A 7,923-nucleotide genomic window follows, 5' to 3' on the forward strand; every position below is an offset into this window, starting at 1 on the left:
ACTAGCAAGTAATAATAATAAGTTTCGAACGTCAACACTTCAATCAAAACAATCATGAAGCAATATGAACAGATGGTATCTCGCTAGCTCTTTCTGAGACCGCAAAACATAAATGCAGAGCACCTTCAAAGACCAAGGGCTGACTGAACATTGTAATTCATGGCAAAGAAGATCCAGTCACAGTCATAGTCAATAACAATTAATAGCAAAGCATAAAAATGACAGAGGTGCTCTCTAATTGGTGCTTTTTGAAAGAAGAGAATGACTCAACAGAAACACAAATAGATAGGCCCTTCGCAGAGGGAAGCATTGATTTGCAGAGGTGCCAGAGCTCAAGCTTTGAAGATAGAGATAAATAATTTTGGGTGACATGCTTTCATTGTCAATGCGATGACCAAGATTTTTCACCATCTTCCATGCTACACATACTATAGGCGGTTCCCAAACAGAAAAGTAAAGTTTTGACTCCCCCACCACCGATCAATCACACTCCACGACTAGCCGAATACTCGGGTGCCGTCCATACCAACAACAATCCACGGGAAGTTTTGTTTGCAATTACCGGCCCCTTTCTCGTGAGTGATAGTGAATAAACTCGTATCGAGGATAACACGCCTAGCATGGAAGATACTGATCGCCCCTTGTCACCACATGAGTGGTTCGGGCATGCGAAACATATTATTTTCTTGAAGGTTTAGAGAGTGGCACATGCAAATTTACTTGGAACAGCAGGTAGATACCACATATAGGTAGGTATGATGGACTCATATGGAACAACTTTGGGTTTATGGAAGTGGATGCACAAGCAGTATTCCCGCTTAGTACAAGTGAAGGATAGCAAAAGACTGGGAAGCGACCAACTAGAGAGCGACAACAGTTATCAAAATGCATTGAGATTAACCAACATTGAGTGCAAGCATGAGTAGGACATAAATCACCATGAACATGAATATCATAGAGGCTATGTTGATTTTGTTTCAACTACATGCATAAACATGCACCAAGTCAAGCCACTTGAATCATTCAAAGGAGGATACCATCCTATCATACTACATCATAATCATCTCAAAATTCATGTTGGCATCCAAGACAAACCATTATAAGCTCCTAGCTAATTAAGCATGGCATCAGAAACTATGATATCTAAGTTGTCATTGCAAACATGTTTCCCTCACAACAAAGCTGAATCAGGAACGATGAGCTAGTCATATTTACAAAAACAAAATAGATTGAGTTCATACCAGCTTTTCCAGGCTCAGTCACTTCATCATATATCATCATTATTGCCTTTCACTTGCATGACCGAACGATGTGAACAATAATAAGAGTGCTCGTGCATTGGACTAAGCTGGAATCTGGAAGCAAACACAAAGGAGAAGACAACGTAATATGGCTCTTTGACAGTTAAACAGATATGCGGGCGAGAGCCACTAAACATTGTAACCATGGTCTTCTACCTTGACCCAAAGAAAAATAAAACTATTTACACGGGAAAGCTCCCAACAAGCAAAAGAAGAACGAGAAATCTTTTTGGGTTTTCTCAAACTAGACAAACACACGAGAAGAAAATGGGAAAAATAAATAAACTAGCATGGATGTTACAGTGGCAAAGTGTGAACACCGACTATCAAAGTGAAAGTGTGAGCAAGAATATATAGTCGGTGAGAAACACGTACTCCTCCAAGCTTAGGCTTTTGGCCTAAGTTGGTCTACTCCCATGGCTGGTCCGGGCGATATCCAAAATCATAATGGGGGTTGTACGGGAGCGCGGCAGCTACCGCCTGAATAGCTGCCTCACGGAGGCGAGCAGCCTTTGCGTCCCTCTCATACTCCTCTACCTCTCCTCTGGTTATGTAGCATCTCCGTTTTACCTGAAAGTCAAAGAAGGGAGGAGCAGGACGGGTAATATGGAAAACACGTTGTCGGTTAAATATTAACTAGTATAGGAGTGATTCATTATCCCTCTGATAGCGTGTCATAGCTGCGCGATCAAGGAAAGCTGTATGGAGCGGGGGATCTCCTTCGCGGATGGGTATTCCAAGAAAATTTGCTATGCGAGTGGCATAGATCCCACCAAAGAAATCCCCTTCATTAGCATTATTATTCAACCTCCTTGCTATTATAGCACCCATGTTGAAACTTCTATCACTCGTTACTGCGCTTTAAGAATACTGAGGTCAGGTGCGCAGAGGTGACAATGCTCGATCTTGCCGTTAATGCATCTACCTATGAAGAGGGCAAAGTAATGCAAGGCAGGAAAATGAATGCTCCCCATGGTAGCCTGCGTAATATCTCTAGTTTCTCCGACAGTCATACTAGAGAAACAATCACTAACCGAAGATTTAGGAGGATCATTAACTACCCCAATCAGGTATCTTGCAAATTCTATTGAAATCCTCTAAATCCATGGTATACGATTTGTCATAGAGATCAAACAGTACGGATGTGTCACGGCCAGCTGAAAATTTGAATCTACGAACAAAAGATGCAGTGAGAGTAGTATACTGTTCACATTTATCGGAGATGAATTCTTCAAGTCCAACATTGTGAACAAGTGTATCAAACTCGTCTTTGAAACCTGCATCAATCATGAATTCATCGGAAGGCCATTCACATGGTTGTACCTGTGCGTTCCTCGGTTGGTAAGCATCAGGTTCCCGAATCACGAGACAGGGACCCCTCTTGCTTGAGGAACCACCATGATAGTTTCTCCTGAACATCTTCCTTTTCTGAAATTTTCAGTGACTCAAAGGAAAAGTGAACAAGGCTCAACTAAAATTATAGCAACTACTCCTACAAGTGCCTAGAGGCCATATCACGCATCAAAACTACTTGGGACCAGCTAAAATTAGATGCAAAGCTCAAGAACAGGGTCACCAAGGCAGCAAAAATATGCAACGAATAGGGCACTAGAGCAAAAACTAATTGGACCAATGGAGGAGTCACATACTAAGGAAAAATTCCCCCAAAACAGTTTGGTGAATGGGGCTCTACACAAGGAATTTGAAAATCGCAGCAAGAAGAGCAAGAACACGGGTTTGAGCTATAGAATGAATTTTTCTGGAGGTAGGAGAAGGAGATGGGAGCTGGAATAAGTGGAGGAGGACACGTGGGCCCCACTAGCCTAGTAGGCGCGGCCAGGGGGTGCCCGCGCCTCCTGGGCTTGTGGCCCACTAGTGCATCCCCTTGACTAGCTCTCCGTCTCAGAATTTTTCAAAAATTCCAAAAAAAATCATACTCGATTTTCAGGGCATTCGAAGAACTTTTATTTTTGGGACACTTTTCTACGGGATGCAAGAAGCAAAAAACAGGGAAAACTAAAGCTAAATCTATCATTTTTCTTCTAAGAAACCGAAGGTAAAAGTTTGGAACAAAGGGTTGTGACTCTTAGATTCATCCATCACGGTCATCAAAAGAAATCCGTCAATGAGGTTGATCAAGTCTCCTTGACAAACTTTTTTCGAATCGCATAAAAATGGAGAATTTTCGAATAGTCACGAGGTTACCTCAATGAGGATGTGCATATCCCCAACAAGCAAATCATACTTCATCTTAGCAGTAGGTATAGGGCATTCAAAGCTCCCAATAAGAATCGATGAAGTTTTTCAATAGCATTGATGCAATGCACTCGATATTGTTTCTTCGGAAAGTGCACCGTATGCTCATTACCATTGACATGGAAAGTGACATTGCCTTTGTTGCAATCAATAATAGACCCTGTAGTGTTTAGAAAGGGTCTTCCAAGGATAACCGCCATGGCATCATCCTCGGGAATATCCAGAATAACAAAGTCCGTTAAGATAGTAACGTTAGCAACCACAACAGGAACATCCTCGCAAATGCCGAGAGGGAAAGCAGTTGATTTGTCGGCCATTCGCAGAGAGATTTCAGTGGTTGTCAACTTATCCAGTTCAAGTCTATGATAAATAAAGAGAGGCATAACACTAACACCGGCTCCAAGGTCGCATAAAGCAGCTCTAACGTAGTTTCCTTTAATGGAGCAAGGTATAGTGGGCACTCCGGGATCACCTGGTTTCTTAGAAGTTCCACCCTTGAAGGTATAATTAGCGAGCATGGTGGAAATCTCAACCTCAGGTATCCTCCTCTTATTAGTCACAACATCTTTCATGTACTTGGCATAGGGAGACATTTTGAGCATATTTGTCAAACGCATTTGCACAAAGACAGGTCTAATCATTTCAACAAATCGCTCAAAATCCTCATCATCCTTTTTCTTGGATGGTTTGGGAGGGGTTCTGAACCCATGGTTCCCTTTCTTTACCATGCTTCCTAGCAATGAAGTCATTCTTATCGTATCTCCTATTCTTAGGTTGTGGGTTATCAATATCAACTGGTTCAATCTCCACATCCTTATCATTGCTAGGTTGAGCATCATCATGAACACCACTATTGATATTATCATTAGGCTCATGTTCATCACCAGATTGTGTTTTGGCATCAGAAACAGAGACATCGTTTGGATTCTCGGGTGTAATAGCAACAGGGTTTCTAGCGTGCAAGTTCCTATCATCTTTCTTCTTCTTCCTAGGATGACTAGGTGCATCAGTGCTAACTCCTTGAGAATCTTGTTCAATTCTCTTAGGATAACCCTCAGGATACAAAGGTTCCTGGGTTATTCTACCGCCTCTAGTGACGACTCTGACAGAATTGTCATTCAACTCATTGAGCAAGTCATTTTGAGCCTTAAGTACTTGTTCTACTTGAGTAGTAACCATAGAGGCATGTTTACTCAACAACTTAAGATCATTGGCGTTTCTGTCCACACAAGCACTTAAATGACTAAGCATGCGAGCATTCTGTTCCAATTGTCTGCTAACATAATCATTGAAACTTTGTTGTTTGGCAACAAATTTATCAAATTCATCCAAGCATAAGCTAGCAGGTTTATCAAAAGGAATATCACTCTCATTGAATCTACGAAGAGAATTTTGCTCTACTACCTATATCGGGTTATCAAGACCATGGATCTCTTCGATAGGTGGTAGATTTTTTACATCTTCCGATTTAATGCCTTTCTCTCGCATAGATTTCTTAGCTTCTTGCATATCTTCAGGACTGAGGAATAGAATACCTCTTTTCTTTGGAGTTGGCTTCGGAGGTGGTTCGGGAATAGTCCAAGCATTCTCATTGCACAAGATATTATTCAATAGGATCTCAGCTTGTTCTACAGTTTGTTCCCTAAAAACACAACCATTCTTCTCAAGAGGGTAATCGGGCAAAGCATTCAGTAGCTCGACGAGCCTCCCCAAGCTTGTGGGAGACTCTCTTCTTCAACTTGCGCAAAGTTATATATTTCCTACAAGGCAGCTTGTTTCTTATGGGCAGGGAAATATTTCTCAGAGAAGTAGTAGATCATATCCTGGGGACTACGCACGCAACCAGGAGCAAGAGAAGTGAACCAAGTCTTAGCATCATCCTTTAGCGAGAAAGGAAACAGCTTAAGGATATAGTAGTGGCGGATCTTTTCCTCACTCGTGAATAGGGTGGCTATATCGTGCAGCTTAGTAAGATGTGCTACAACCGTTTCAGACTCATAACCGTGAAAAGGATCAGATTCGACCAGAGTGATTAACTCAGGGTCGACAGAGAATTCATAATCCTTATCGGTCACAAAGATAGGTGCAGTAGCAAACTTCGGGTCGTATTTGATCCTAGCGTTCAAAGATTTTTCTTTCCACTTCCGCAGTAATTTCTCAAGATCATAGCTATCCTTACAAGCAAGAAAGTCCTCAGTTATCTCTCCCTCCATAACATAACCCTCAGGCATATCAGCCAATTCATATCTAGGAGAGCTAGTTCTAACATGCGAAATAGCTGGTTCTACTTCAATAATCTCAGCAGTTTCAGAAGTATCATCACATCTAGCAGCAACTCTAGCAATTTGTGCATCAAGGAATCCACCTAGTGGCAAAGAAGTATCAAGCAAAGCATCATCACAAGCATCATGGACAACAGAAGTAGCATCATCAAGCACAGGCGACACATCAAAATTTCTAGCAGGAGGTGGTGTCACAAACTTACTCATAACTAAAGGTGAATCAAGTGCAGAGTTAGATGGCAGTTCCTTACCTATCATCGTAGTTGAGGGAAAGACTTTAGTTTTTGGATCTCTCGGATTCCTCATAGTGATCAACAGACGTAAATCCCAAGTGACTCAGAGAATAGAGATATGCCTCCCCGGCAACGGCGCTAGAAAATAGTCTTGATAACCCACAAGTATAGGGGATCGCAACAGTTTTCGACAGTAGAGTATTCGACCCAAATTTGTTGATTCGACACAAGGGGAAGCCAAAGAATATTCTGGAGTATTAGCAGTTCAGTTGTCAATTCAACCACACCTGAAATACTTAGTATCTGCAGCAAAGTATTAGTAGCAAAGTGGTGTGATAGCAACAGTAGCAACGGTAACAGTAGCAGCAGTGACAGCAGTAGCGGTCACAGTAGCAATAGTGACAGCAGTAGCGACAGAGTAACAATAGCAGTAGAGACAGCAATAGCGGCAAAGTAACATAGCAAGGACCAGTAGGAAAAACTTGTAGGCATTGGATCGGTGATGGATAATTATGCCGGATGATATTCATCATGCAAAAGTTATAATACGGAGAGATATGTAACTAGCTCTAGTTCGTCAATGTAATGTAGGCATGTATTCCGTATGTAGTCATACGTGCATAGGGGAAAGAACTTGCATGACATCTATTGTCCATCCCTCCTGTGGCAGCGGGGTCCTAATGGAAACTAAGGGATATTAAGGTTCTCCTTTTAATAGAGAATCGGAACAACGCATTAGCACTAAGTGAATACATGAACTCCTCATACTATGGTCATCTCTGGGAGTGGTTCTGGCTATTGTCACTCCGGGGTTGCCGGGTCATAACACATAGTAGGTGACTACAACTTGCGAGATAGGATCAAGAACACACATATATTGACGAGAACATAATAGGTTCAAATCTGAAATCATGGCACTCGAGCCCTAGTGACAAGCATTAAGCATGGCAAAGTAGTAGCAACATCAATCTCAGAACATAGTGGATACTAGGGATCAATCCCCGTCAAAACTAACTCGATTACATGATAGATCTCATCCAACCCATCACCGTCCAGCAAGCCTACAATGAGATTACTCACGAATGGTGAAGAGCATCATGGAATTGGCGATGAAGAAAGGTTGGTGATGACGATGGCGACGATCTCCCCTCTCCGGAGCCCAAAACGGACTCCACATCTGCCCTCTAGAGGAAGAACAGGAGGTGGCAGTGCCTCCGTATCGTAAAACGCGATGAACTCTTCTCCTTGATTTTTTTCCGGATGAAAGGGACTACATAGAGCTGGATTTGGAGGCGGTGGAGCTCTGAGGGCCCCACAAGCCTACTAGGCGCGGCCAGGGGGCCCGCGCCTGGTGGGCTTGTGGGCTCCTCGCTCCACTCCTCCGGTTGATTCTTGCGCCAGTATTTTTTATATATTCCACACAAAAATCCTCGTAAATTTCCAGGTCATTCCGAGAACTTTTATTTCTGTGCAAAAACAACACCATGGCAATTCTGCTGAAAACAGCGTTAGTCCAGGTTAGTTCCATTCTAATCATGCAAATTAGAGTCCAAAACAAGGGCAAAAGAGTTTGGAGAAGTAGATACGACGGATCCGTATCAATCCTCTGCTCATGTTATTGATGACATTATCGAGGATGATGACGATCCTAATGATGATGATGAGGAGGATGAGGATGACTCTAAGGCAACTGAGGAGTTAGTGGAGGACAACTGAGCTCTAGGGCGCTAGCTTCACTCTTTTCCTTTTGGTGTCTTGATGCCAAAGGGGGATAGAGTTCTATTAGGATGGGATTTGCATGGGAATGGTTATCTGTAGTTCAAGTCTTTATCGAACTTTTCTATCATTATC

Source organism: Hordeum vulgare, chromosome 5H (genome assembly GCF_904849725.1).
Source record: "Hordeum vulgare subsp. vulgare chromosome 5H, MorexV3_pseudomolecules_assembly, whole genome shotgun sequence".
NCBI classification, from domain to species: domain Eukaryota; kingdom Viridiplantae; phylum Streptophyta; class Magnoliopsida; order Poales; family Poaceae; genus Hordeum; species Hordeum vulgare.